The 14,710-nt window shown below is 32.8% G+C and overlaps 1 protein-coding gene across 1 annotated transcript in view; it reads left to right on the top strand.

The window, feature by feature from the left end:
- Positions 1-987: 987 nt before the first annotated feature.
- Positions 988-14,710, top strand: part of LOC119642038 (cadherin-99C) — a 164,799-nt gene continuing 151,076 nt past the window's right edge. Inside the window, exon 1 of the mRNA XM_038040998.1 lies at positions 988-1,287. The gene's annotated coding sequence lies outside the window, so the exon portion shown is untranslated. The remainder of the gene's footprint in view (positions 1,288-14,710) is intronic.

The raw sequence follows: 14,710 nt of genomic DNA, 5'->3' as shown, positions 1-14,710 counted from the left end.
TTTATTAGATAATTTTTTTCTTAAAACTTCAAAAGTTTGTCAGGCACAGAAAAATTTGGGCGTAACAGCACATCGTCACACTAATAAATTTAATATTTTATTTCCCGTAGCGAAGTAGTTCCCCGTAGAAGAAGACACACATTTAAGGTAAATCTCTGCCTATATGTAGTTCTTAATAGATCTCAGTTAATGTTTTATCTGTGATGAGAGTGCATTTGAAAATTGTTTTTAAAAAGAAGTTATTCATAGTAAAATCATTCAATTTTTTTATCATAAAACTAATCTCTTATGATTTACTTTATTTTTCTCTTTTTTTTTTTTTTCTTTTTTACAGAATTAAACTAAAAACCGAAACGTGTTTAAGCACAAAATTAAAGGCAAAAAAAAAAGCTAAAGTTAACACATCTTTGTTAACCGGAGTATAAGAAAACAAAAGAACCAAAAAAACAAAAAAAACAAAAAAAAAAATAACAATAATCAGTGATAGAAACACTCCCTAAACTGTCGGTGTAGAGTGCGGTGTTTGTTTTTCTTGAAGATTATCAACAAACATTATCTTCAAAATAAAAGACGAAAAATGTATATACAAAAAAAAAAAGAAAAAAAAGATTAATAACAAAAAGAAGCTAAGAATTTTTTTTCTTGTCTTAACATTTGAGTAAATTTTGTGTCAGTTTTCTACCCACCATAATCAAAAAAAAAAAATCAAAAAAAAAAAAAAAAACGGGCGCTAATGTTTTTGTCATTCAACTCGTTCAGCTTGAAAAGTAGGAAGAGCTCGGAAAAAAAAAACGACTGTAAATAAGAAGAAGAATTTTAGTAATTGTGCATTTAAGTATAAAATACATATACAACACACATATCTATATATATATATAGATATATAAATATAATGTAGAATAACGGCTACAACAATAACGATAAGAGTTTACGTGAATATCATTTTTCACAAAAATCCCAAGCAATCAAATCGTATTTTAATAAGAAAAAAAAATTTGTTATAATAATCATAAAAAATATTGTTTCTAAATGAAAAAAAGCAATGTGTAAAGAATTTTAAACAAGTGTCTGGCGAAGCGTGTACGAGTTAAGTGTATTGATTGTGTTTTTCGAAATCTTTCGTATTAAATTTCGTATTAAATTTGTTTTGTTTGCTTTCTTAAGCAATAACTTATTTATTTATATATATAATGCTTTTGTGTTTTAATGTCAGCATAAAATTTACATATAAATATTTTTGGGGATTATATTATTAAACACACACGGTCTTCTCTTCCATGCAATCATGTAAGTAAATGTTTATTTTTTCTTTTTTTCTTTCGATATTTTGTATATATTAACATATATTGTAAATATGGGCCGTGTCTCTTCAGTTCGTAACTTTTTTTTTTTTTCTTCAAAATATTAATGAAATATATATAAAAGAAATATAAAATTACATTAAAAAGCTTTGTATAATATATTCATACTAAGAGTTTCCACTATCTCTTACTGAATGTCTTAGTTCACTTTTGAAAGAGGAAGAGGTCAAAACTCGAAAAGATTTTTGCGTTTTCGCTAAGGAAAAAGATATAAATTCGTGAACCCTCTGATGGCAGATGAAAAAAACCGAATCCCAGACAAAAATCTGAAAATGCATTCAAATGGAAGAATCACGGACCTAAGCATTACCGTTAATGACGAAAAAGTGATAAGTCGTAGAAGGATAACTCTTGATAACTGCTTCAATAAAGCCCTCGAAGAAAGATTTTCATGCTGATTTAAGGAGCGTATGAAGGACGCTAAAGAAAGCTTAGTGGAAATGTTCGAATGTGGTTTTCGTGGTGCTTTGATTCGGTTTTTTTGTGACATAAGAGGATTTCGATTAGATGAAATCCTTAGTTGCCGGCTGGAACCACTTTTTCTGAAACTTGTTGTTTATATTTAGAATTTCCCAGGGATTAGCCTCTTTTTCTTGGATAATCTCCTTCATTCAGTCCCTTTTAAGCTACGGAGGGTTTTTTTTTGAAATTCTTTTGTATTTCACTTCCTAGTTCGACAGGCCCTAGCCAATCCATCTAATCACAACGCCAAAAACAAAAAGTTTATATAACCCTTGACCTGATTGTGCTCGAAACAGTCGCTTACTGCTTGCTGCACTGTTCGTTTCGAAAAGCAAAACAATACCATTTTCATCTGTATTAAAAACTGGCGATACTCTACAAGTGCTGGTCACGGAGAAAAACTTACCATATCCCGTTATTTGCTTTTGCCCTAGAATCGTACTTATTAAATGTAAAGGAACATTATTCCTACATTAAGGATAGGATGTGTTCACGTGTTTTGGACTGAACCGACTGATCACAAGTTTCGAGATATTCGACGAAATGTTATATATGGACGGTTTTGTAATTAGGATGTGAATGAGATCATTTTTACGGTCACACCTCATATGACGTGTAATTTTAAAAAAGATCCGTACGAAAAAAAATTTACAATTTCCAAAATTTCTTCTCAATGAAGCATTAGGATCCGAATTTTGAAACGTCTGCCTTATAGCCGCACCTTGAAAAGCATATACTTATATGACATGAATGCTGTAGTGATGTATTGTTCTACAGCTTGGCGTAAAAATTGACTGCATCGTATTTGGACGACATAGATCTCTTTTATGGACTCAATCCCATATAAAGGAAAGCAAGTTTTTATTGTGGTTAAAAAAGGTCGATTTTTAAACTCTTTATAACGAAAGTAGGTAATGAGTAACAAAATCTTTGCCAAAAAAGTTAAATTCGCTAAATTTGGAACTTTTCGGGTCATGCTTTCGCTCTCGTGTAGCCTTCAAATGGAAACAAGTTTTTCATGAAAATGTATTAGGTAAAGTGATATGAGCCACTTTAAGGTGAGGTTCTTAAAAGTCGCGCTAGGCTAAGCTTTTGTTTGCATTTCCTTTATGAGTTAAAATGCAAGCCAAGTTTTTAAAATATTTTATCAATAAAAAATGGGGAAATCTTATAGCGCCATCTCTTGGCCAGTAGCGAGTCCATCTCTTTGGTCACTTTTTGCAAATTTGAATTGAAGGTTATAGGAACGTGCAGGTAATTCTTACCAAGGCAGCGCAATCGAAAAGAGGAAAGCAGGTCATTGATTTGTCATATCCTCAAACTTAGAACGGAGTGGATGATCAATTATTTGAACGGCCAGTAGCCTAGTTAAAAGTACGTATTTCTTGGATTCCTATTTTTTTCTTCCTTTCTGTTTAATGCATGTGGAAATTAAAATTATTGAACATAAGGTGTAAGACGGGAGGAAACGAAAATGCAAACAAGTTATTATAGACAATTTAAACAACGTAACAATTACATATATAAACAAGCATACACTAACATATATTGCATAAATACATATATATAATTGTTTAAAGATAATAAGAATAAAATAAAAAATTATCTGTTTTTGCAAGTATCTGTCAGCTTATGTCGTCTTACAGTCTGATTTTGTAATGCAATGCATTTCGCATGTAGGTGAGAACTTATGATTACTGCCGTTTATATTTCACTTTAACCCACATACAAATGAAAAGTTTTGCAAATGTCGCTACAAAAACAAAGCACATAAGAACACGTAAGAAAGTAATCTCGTAATACCTTACATATAATATTAGCTTCCGAAGTTCAAAAGATTTCATTTAAATATTTTTTTATTAGCAAATGCATCGCAAATGCAACGCAAACTTGCATAAATATTGTGTAACCGTAATGTATGGAAAAATTATATAAATATAAATAACATTTCAACTATGATCAGGAGAAATCCAGAGTAATGTATTAGTCGCTTTGATTGCAAAAACAAACTGCAATTGTGTGCCAAGTAAATCAGAAAATTAAAAGACGCTACCCGCAACAGCAGGTAGCAGGGCACTCGCGTAGTTGAGTTGAAGCAGAACTTATACTGAGTTTATATATCAGTAAGACGAGCAGCCGAAATCTAGGAAAGCTAATGCTACTCTTTCTAAAACGATAGGCCACAAAAGCAAGTGGGACTTCTTTAAATCGGGTAAACAAATCGAACGGAAAAAAAAAGAGTCTACAGAGGAAAACTTCGGAGACAGTATAACATATATATTTTGGATCAGTATTAAATTCTTAACCCATTTGAGCATATCTTCGTACCTGTATGTCCCCTCTTTGTCTCCCGACAGTCTGTCCATCTGTCCACCTGTGCTCTCGTGTAATGTCTATAGGAAACATTCTTCTGGTAATATAAAATGAACATCTCGTCTTGAAATTTGGGAAGAGCACTGGAAATTATTGCAACTGGTCATAGAATGCACCCAGTGTACTTGATAAATTGATTTCAAAAGTAAAAAAAAACTACCTCAATAAAAATTTATACACCTGCAAAATAAAATATATCGGCCATGCCCATATTATAGAGAATCAAAATTTAATTTTTTTTCGCGCTTGTCCTAAATAAACAGTGATGGGCATAGAAAATTCAGCCGGAGCCGATTATAAATGTTTTACTTGTCTCGTGGCTTAATTTAAAATATAAGCAACTTTTTCTGCATTTTGTTTTTTTTTTTTTTTCTTCATATCTGTCTAATAACTCTTAACCTTTATTTCTAGTGGTAAGGGATTTTCTGTATATGCGTCTACTGTCCTATGTATTGCTTGGTATTTCTGGGAGTAGGGATAAAAACAAATAGTTAAATAGTTCTTTAAAACACGTTCTCAATTGTATTCAAGTAAGTCAGTCATTGCTTTGATATTTGTAAAAAAAACTATTAAAAAATTAGTATAAATCTTTACCATTATAAAGAAAAATTCAAATTCTGTAATCTCTTTCCCGCTCATAAACTTCTTAGGCTATTGCAAGTGCAAATATTTCTTTAACTCCCAAACTATATATCTATTTGAAGTTTGTCTTCCATACTTTTAACCAATTCTCGATGTCAGGAAATTATATTCGAATGCGACCTAATCATTTACAGTCATGGATATTTATTTTGGATGGCTGTTGTAGTTTATGGCCAAAAAAATTCAGAAAACCGCAATGAATTTGGTCTAATATTCACAGCCGCAAAAACAAACGGACGGACAGACAGACGGAAGGACAAGCGACCATTCTTAAATTGGTTTAGAATTTGATGTTGATCATGAACATATCAAACCTAAGGGCTCTTCAAGACTCCCTTCTTGGAGTTGCAAACATTACGAAAAAATGAATATGCCCCTGATTCTTCCGCAATGGGCGTAGAAAAAGTTACAGTATATTTTATTGCACCTGGTAACGATAAATATTATGTGTCACTCTATCAATAAAAACTTTATTTAGTAAAATAACAAAAGTCTGAAGAAAATTTGCATAATTTATTAAAACTAACTAATTGACTAATTTGATTAATAAAAACGCGTGTAAGCCTGTCCTTGTAATTTACAAATTAAACAATAAATTAAAACTTAATATCGCCAAACAAAAGAACAGGTTTTTCTATGCTATGCTATTGTACATACAAGCCTATTTTTTTTTTTTTTTTTTGCTTTTAAACAAATTTTTGGTAATAAGTGGGTTGCTTAGCGTTTATTGAAGAGGAAATTGATAACTTTGTCGTGATATCATAATATAACGTCAGTTTAAAAAAATGAGTAATTTCGGCTTAACGACTCTACTCTCAGGGTCATCTGAATTTTAAAAGTAAGTTCAGAAATTCCCTTTTACTGAAATTCTTCCCTTTCACTTATTCTGATTTCATTCTAATGACACATTAGCTGCTGTTTACGATAAAGCAAAACAAATTTTTAAAGGTAAATAAATCAAATTTAAAAGGTGTAAATCCGTAGTATATTACACAAATGAGAAAATTATATTCGCTGGTGACTGGATATTTCATATCCCTCACTGTTATCCTGAAAAAGACAAAAACGGTATCAGAATTAAATTTTCATGCTCAGTGGTATACAGATATTTTCTATTTTCAAAGTAAAAGTTGTTGGAGCCCAAGTGTGTGGGTCGTTGCAGCCGTATTAGGCGGCATAGAATGTTTACCACAAATACTACGCAGTTGCGCAGACAAACAGATGGACAAACTAACAAACCGAGATGTTTGGGTGCATTACGAATTTGAAACTAACCAAGAATTGATATATTTTAGGAGACTTCTTGAAAAAAGAATTACCCTTTAATAAACCATGAAATTGGATAGGCGTGGCGAACTTTTTCAATGTTTGCATAAGTGCCATAAGTACAAGTGGCAAAAAAACCAATTTTTTATTCCTTTCGAAAAACAACGGTTTCCCCAGTTTATATGGTACTGTAGGTGTGTCCTTTGACCGTTTTGGACCATTTGCCAGTTGGGTGCACGAACTTCTAACATTTCTGCCGAAAGCTTAATTTTTGTAGCTAGGAGAGAATGTTTAAAGCAGGCTTTACACAGACCAACAGACGGACATGCTTAAACTGATTTAGATTTTGAAGCTGATCAAGAATATATATACTTTCTGTGGTCCCTGATGCTTCCTTCTGGGCGTTGCAAGCTGCCCTTCATCCTTCGGTGATGGGTATAAAAATTTGCATTAGACTAATCGGTTTATTGCAAAGTTCTGCCCGCTTTTAGGGTAACATAAAATCCTAGTTTCCGAATACGCTCCGAAAAGGTTTGTTGAACTGAGCCAATTTTGTTTTAAAATGATCTCCGTCTCGATCCAAGATGGTGGCCCAGAGCGAGACTTGTAGACTATTAGAAAGGTCGAAATCGTGTATTTGAAATTTTTCAAACTATCTCCTGCATGTAGTATCCGGAACTGTGTCTTTCTAGGCAAAATTCTGTAGCATTTCTTCCTTGTTGGATTTCGCACGTAAACGAACTTTATCATGGATAAGACCGCATCTCACTTAATGCTAAATAGAATCCTCGTCGATTTAGTTCACTTACTATTCCCGCATGTATACATTCAGTGATTCACAAAGAGTGAACCAACTATACATCAAGTGCGAATATTTGTTGAAATTTGTTGTAACCGGAACGGACAGAACTCTAGCCTAGGTAGGCCTAATATTTAAATTAAATTTAGGTGATGAAGTAAGAATTCTGTGTCCAGTGAATGTATTCAAACCACTTATTAGACTTCTTCTCACTTGCACTGCATATATAAAAACATAGAAAACAACTATGTAACTAAGCCTTTAAAGAAAGTTGCTTCACCCCACCAGTCTTTGTTTACTCAACTCTGTTATTAATAACTCAAACTAAATATATTTTTAAAAAAATGTATTATTTCAAGCCGTTAACAAATTACATAAAATAAAAGTAATCAAGAAAACGCTCTAGTTTATCTATTGTTGTAAAAAAAAAAAGAAAAAAAAAAAATGTAGTAATAAAAACGAACCGTCATTAAATAAACTAGTTTGAAGTTTTCCCACAATTATATTTTTAAATGCTAATTATTTTCGTGTTAAAATAGCTAAGAAAATATGAAAAGAAAAACCAAGAAAAAATCAAAAAAGAGACCGCTAAAGTAGAGCAATCATCAGCCATGTGGAAAATATGCATATAATGCTATTCACATTTATTCATTTTAAAAATATTAATATTATTTAATACGGTTTGGATGTAAAGTATTACAAAAAAAAAAAAAGATTTATTTGCACAATAATTACAAAATTTGTAATGAAAATTCCTTATAACTCTTCTAGATTATACAAATGATTTTTGCACACGTCACCAAGGAGAGGAGTACATCCATTGTAGTAGTGTGTTCGTCAAGGCTAAGTATAGATAGGTAGACATTGTGAGACATACATATGCATATATTGCTAGAAGAGTTTTATAATTCTCAAGTTTACCGTTCAAAAGTCTGACCATTGCCTGTTGCCGTCGTAAAGAAAGCAAAGCCTCAGTTGGGAAATTAAAAGAAAGAAAAAAAAAGAAGGACAAGAAGAAGGTTTAGTCCTGCCTTCACTACACTTATTAGGGTGGCAAAGATATATCAAGAGTTTTAGGACGAAAACTGAAAACAATAAAATTTTTAATTATCACCTGAGTGTAGACAAAGTATCCCGACAGACAACTCAATGATTATGGGTCCAAGTCTCAAGTGCGATAGAGTTTTCAATAAAGCGAATTCGAGTTTGTTCGTTAGTTAGTATCTACTCGATCTGCTGGCCGTTTTTTTTTTTTTTTCGTTATATTAGGTCTATTTTTAAGTTAGAGTTAGTAAGTTGAATTAAGAATACCTTAGCCCAGGTCTCAACTTTTTCTCTCAGCGCTTGCAGTTTTTAGAACACTAACATTTGCTGGACGCCGAGACAGACGTGTCTAAAATAATTCAGAATTTCCGTCATTAAAAACGTGTGTATTTTGAATTTAAAATTGCTACGTTAAGTGAACCAAGTTGCATTTGAAGTACTTGAGAGAGCGAAAATGTAAGATGTGAGAGAATGCGGAGTGAAGGACGTTAATGGATAAAAGTTACAATTTTTTTTGGTGTGCTAACTCAGCGATCGAATTCATTTTCCCACACCATTTGCTAATGACCTTGAGAGCAATTCCTAGTAAGGTTGGTGTACACTAAAACATGTTAAATAAGTGATAGTCTGGTTGTGCTAAATATATATATATATAGAGATTCAATATATATCTCCTAAGATTGAGAGCTTTTAGGATATTTGGCCTTGAACGCCAAAATTAATGGATGCTGATGGCATACATGGTAAACTGCGCCACAGGGAAAAAGTAATCTTAGTGCCCTAGGTCCCGCCATAGTTCCGCGATCGGGGGGACCTCTATAAAAAAATTGCTTCTGGGCGTCTGTCGGTTTTTACCCTTTTATTTGCTGCTAGCAAACGTTCTGTTCTGTTCTGCAGACCTATTAGTCCTTTCATTCACAGGTTAACATAGTAATGCAATTATGAAGAAAGAAGGATTTTTTCATGAAAAAAGAAATTGGTTTCGAAAAGATTCACGTAGCGTTTGCACAGTGCGCCTAACCTTGAGGGATTTATCTCAAATTATTACAAAGTCAATAAAAATGTGTATATGTATCACGTATTTCTTACAAATTTTAGCACAGGTAGAAAATTGTTAATAACAAGCAGAGATAAACCCGAAGTTGGACAAACGGTTTAGCCTGATCAAGAATGTATAAACATTCCCTAAGTGGCGTTACAAACTGAATGATAAAATCGATATAACTTCATCAATAACGTAGCCGATATAATAGCAAAATTAATTTCAAAATACCTTATGCGTGCTATTTTTATCTTTACACGGCGTGTATACGATATTCCGCTCGAGTTTAGTTCTCACTTGTTAATATCAATAATTTAATGACGTCAATATTGAACAAGTGAAAAATATTTCATTTTGATTGTGATTAGCAGAAAATCATTGGTTACGTGCAGATGCACGCACAAACCCATATTAATCTTAAGATATACATGTTATATATATATATACCGCTATATATATATATATATGTAATCGCATTAAATTGATATATAATAATAGGGCAATAAACTATAATGCTTATCAATAAGGATATACGCAGATATTGATTTGTGTGTATGTATATATATATATATATATGTGTGTGTGTATGTGTATGTGCTTTTTTTTTTTTTTTTTTACTTATAAATCCACTAAAACAAATACGCTTAACAGCAATCATAAACATTAACTAGATTGCAGCATAGAGAGGACGCTTGCAACGAACATGAGCAGAGAAACAGCAACTGTTATAAGCCATAACACATATTTTATGCTGTCAATAGTCAATTTTCTCTATAACACTCGACAACGGATGATCATTAATAAAGAACATAAATTACATTTAAAACCACAATCTGTTGCTGCATATACACGGATATATAATAAAAGTAATATCGTATCATATACGAAGTGCGTTATTTCTTTTCTTATTTTAAGTTACTTTTTTTCACTCCATTTTGTATTCGCTTCATTTCATGTTGCTATACTTATTCATCTTAAACGTGTTGTACACACGTAGGCTGATTTTGTTGTTGATCGCTTTTGTTGTTACTGCTGAGCTGATTCATATTGAAATAGTTCATTGCGATATTCTTATTGTTGTTGTATTCTTGTTATTATTACGATTATTATTATATTATTTGGAGTTGTTTTTCTCGAAGATGAGATAGTTAAGGCTGTTTTTGTCATAGCCAATGGCGGGGCGATCTTTCGCAGCTGGTATGTATATGAGAAAAATTCAGCGATAAAGATAAAATTTGGGATATAAATTTGGACGTACACCCTACCTCCGCCTAGGTCGAGTGAACATCTTCAAAGAGTTGATCGTCCCTCTTGTTGCCCTGACGTCTCACAAAACGAGTTCCGATCGTACCATTTCGGTTCACAAACTCCAATTGTTTCTATTCGCGTATGCTATTCAGTCACTACCGCTATTGAGACCATAAATATGAGTTTATTATGCTCTTCGGCTTGGTAAGCTGAGATTAGTATTAGATCCACTCTATTGTTAAAATGTTAAGTTGAGTTTTGTTTTTATAAACGGTCACGGGATGGTCCCTATATGTGTGCAACAGGTGAGAAAAAGGTTGGACGTGATCGCTTGCATGGTGTTGTCCGTACCATCGGCCACAAACCAAACGTAATTAAGATAGGTAAGGGCCTAAGAAGTGCGGCTAAGTATTTCGTGCTTTTTCATTAGTCAGCCATGGGGTGGCTTCTTCAGGGGTAAAATTAAATGATCAACGGCAAGGTTATAATGGCTCCCTGGTATTTTTGGCAGATTTCCGTTTCAGAAATCTTCTGTGAATGATGTCTTTTTAGGGGGACACTATTCCTTTCTCATAACACATTACCTTCTATTTCGATATAAGGGTTCTAGCAACTTGTACTGATCTGTCGCTTGTAACACCAATCATTATAACATATTTGACTTTGGATTGTACTCCAGACGTTTGCAATCTGGATCTAATATCTTGGGAACTATCCGCACTAGGATATTTATTAGCACTAACGGGGTATTTCTATATCTTAAAGTACACTTTTAAGTTACATTTATCCTTTTTGCTTGAAGGGGCGACACTTTTAAATCCAAAGTTTTTTCTGCTTGTGTGTATACGTCCCTATTACATTTATCTAAATCCAGTTTTCTAATACCTAAGAAAAATTTTGAATATTTGCTTGACGGCGAAAAATGTAATTCAGTTAATTCAAAGCCAAAAAAAAAAAAAAAAAATTTACATAAGAAAAATTTTGTATGCGGACTTTTGCTCAAAACGAAAACATTTCAATAAACAACTAAATATAGCATAAGCCATCAAAAGTTTCTGGTCCAGAAAAAAGAAAAGCATGCATTTGATGACAACAACAACAACAACAACAACAACAATAACAAAAATAATAACAGCAACAATAATAACGTTGCAACGTTAACAGCTACGCTTTCGTAAACAAAACAGAAATCCAAGTTGTCAGGCAGGCACAACCTACGCTTATTTCTCTCTCGTACAACTTTGGCTTGACTTGACTTGATTTGGCTTTACTTTTCTACACAAAGCATAAACAAATGTTACCGTACGTGGCTGCTTGACTGCCTGACTGCCTGAAAAAGTCCGCCTGCCACACACACAATTATTACTGTTGCCAGTTGAAAAACTCATGTGTTGCATTTAACCATTTGTTAAGTCCAAAGTATTGCAAACTTTTTAAAATGAAAAAAAAAAAAAAAAAATGAAAAAAAAAGAAAACAAAATAAATAAATAAAAATGAAAGAAAGCAAGAAAGCTTTGAATTATCCTGTTGATTAGGTTTTGTATTAAGCCAAGAAGACAAGCCAGCCAAGGCGGAAGTTTTAGGCGATCTTTGCGCCAGGTTTACTTTAGTCCATGTAAATGTGGAAATGCATAAACGTATGTGAGCGTATACGAATATAAACGTTTATATGTATGTGCTTATATACGTGCGTTTGCATGACGAGTTGGATTTCAATATATTTTAATCGCATGTGGCATATGAATGTTGTATGATTTTCTCAGGTTTTTTCCATAACTGACTTTTTTTGACAGCAGGAAATATAATAATGTCTGACCTCCACATGACCAGATGCAAAAAAAAAAAAAAAAAAAATATTTTAACGGTAATTTTCTGTTGTTAATTATAAATAAATTTTCTTACCTCTGAAGCTTCTTCTTAAATTTTATGCTCAATGTAAATGTAAATAAATGTTTTTTTTTTTTTTTTTTTTTTTTTTTTTTTTTTTGGTTAATCATATGTGACTAAGCCTCCTTCTGCTATTAACATTCATTTGACTTATGCAAATGTGAAACGTGATTGATGTCTACGGCAGTCAGCAAAACAGGCAAAGCTTTAAACATTTTATACCTCTACCTGTGAGTTTGAAAACTTAAAATGCCAGTATTAAGGAATCCTTCGGATGTTTAAAAACAAGTGCTATAGCCTGTGGTTGGGTCTTGAGCACACACAAACCTAGTAAATTTTCCAACTATACTAGCGAAAAAGTAGTAACAAAAAGTATTGTAAGTGTCTCTTCTCACTTATCATTGTATTGTGGCCGCCACTTCACGTAATAAATTTCCGTAATGAGCTTCAAGTGTTGCGTTTTTTGTTTTTTTTTGTTTTTCTTGCTGCTGTTGATACGGACGCTTGTTGTTTCTGTTGCTGTTGTTACTGTTTTGGTAATCACTCCTTACTTTTTTTTTTTTTTTTTTTTTCTTTTATTGTGTGGCCAAGTCTTTCAAGTTTTATATGCATCAGAAAGGCATCAGCGTTTCTCATTATTGTGATGAAAACTTACTGACAGCTTGAGCATTTTATTGAGGAATACTGAACACTTAAGTTTCATTATTTCTTAGTATAAGAAATGAAAGAAGATTTTATTCCCAATTGAGACGAAGATTGAACCCCTATTATCCGAAACAAACACACAAAAAACTGTTTAGTTAATGGACAATGTGGAGAAATTTTCCATCAAACTTTTAGACGGTATTGATAAGGACTTGTGCCAAGTATTGAAGAAATGCCAACAAAAGATACAAATTTTTTTTTAAATTCAGGTTTATTTAGCTTAATAAGGTTTGAGGTTTATTTAATTTCTTAGGTCAAACATTTGGTATGTCAGTTCGTGTAATCGACCAAACTCTTCCGGCAACGAAGAAGTCTCTTTAATGAGGTCATCACGACTACCGGAAGATGCGTGCTTGTAAGTTTGTTTTCGATGTAGTCAGTTGTGAAAATTCTTATTGGTCGCTGAAAGCATAATAAAGTTGTGTAAATGCCTTTCCTTGGCAATCCATCAAGTATGAAATCCTACTTCGTTCGTGTTCCCGAACCTATTTTTAATCGGATCGAACTCATTGTTGAAACGACTGTGTAGATTAGAATGAGTAACATATGCTATTTGCTGCTTTTTACAAGTGTTAACAATTTCCACAGAAGGTAGACGAACATTTCTGCGCCAGTAACGAATTTCTTACTGTTTTCATAGGACCTCTGTCTGGTGCATATTTTTATTGGAAAAACGAATTTTTAAAATTCGTTTCCTTACATTTTTTGAATCTAGCAAAGTCTTCTACACAATTTCGTCCTGCGAGGGACATTTATTTTTTAGCTACAACTTGCAACAATAGCTTGGGTTTTTAACCAGATAAGCAAAACCAAGGGCCCGAATTTACAGTCGTCGCTTCTTCTTTTAAATTCCCATTTTTGATAACTCTAATGATCGATAATACCAGGTGCAGACAGGCAGAGATATGACACAAATACCCTACATTGGTAATCGTTAAGGACTCTAAGTAAGTGCATAGAGAGACTAGACGCACACTTTTGGAACTGTGAGCATCAAACAATCAGCTAAAAAGTTACTCTCACGTCTTATTGAGTAGGAGTTTTTGGTGATAAGTAAAAGAGAATTAAGCTCGTAGACCTGACAGGTTAGAGCTTTGGAAACCGGATCGACGATCTTTCCCCAGATGCAACTTTCGGGTAAATACAATCTATAATGAGGCCATGGATAACATTACTGACAGTGGAACCGGTGCGTCCGTCCTAAAGTCTACTCGCAACTTGGAACCACTTTTCAGTAACCATCGCATCTTCACAGCATCTTGTTGTAAATCGATGCGGAAAGGATGTAATACAGTTTTGTACGGAGATTGTACTAAGATTTCGACCAGGCCTGCTTGATTTTATGACACCTTGTGAATAGTAAACTCTACTTAGAAGTTAGGTCAATCCATCCGCTGTTAAATTTATGAACGATTTAAGTTTTAAGAAACCGACGCGGGACGACCGCCATTAAATCGGCTTTCAAATTTGAAAGCGGATTTAATGGCTTTTTTAAAATAACATTTTTTTTTTTTTTTTTTTTTTTTTTTTTTTTTTTTTTTTTTTTTTTTAAAAATAATTTATTCTTTGTTATTCTGAGTGTTGCCGCTTGCTTGTATTTGCAACGTTTGGGTACAATGTTTAATGCGATTTGTATGCTTTCGAGGTGAACTTTTGACTATATTCTAAGGTTGTTGTTTGGCGCCTTAATAATTATACATTAAGTTTATTACAATTGTATTCAATTTTATTCCCTTTAACAGAACAAAGCGGCAATATGATGCACAACAATATAATAAAAATCACTACATGACAAACATTTTAAATTATGGTTTAAAGAACTTTAACTAAAACAAAATCAAAAAAAAAAAAAAAAAAAAAAAAAAAAAAAAAAAAAAAAAA

Source organism: Glossina fuscipes, unplaced genomic scaffold, assembly GCF_014805625.2.
Source record: "Glossina fuscipes isolate IAEA_lab_2018 unplaced genomic scaffold, Yale_Gfus_2 204, whole genome shotgun sequence".
Lineage (NCBI taxonomy): Eukaryota > Metazoa > Arthropoda > Insecta > Diptera > Glossinidae > Glossina > Glossina fuscipes.
This window is presented reverse-complemented; position numbering and strand designations above follow the sequence as displayed.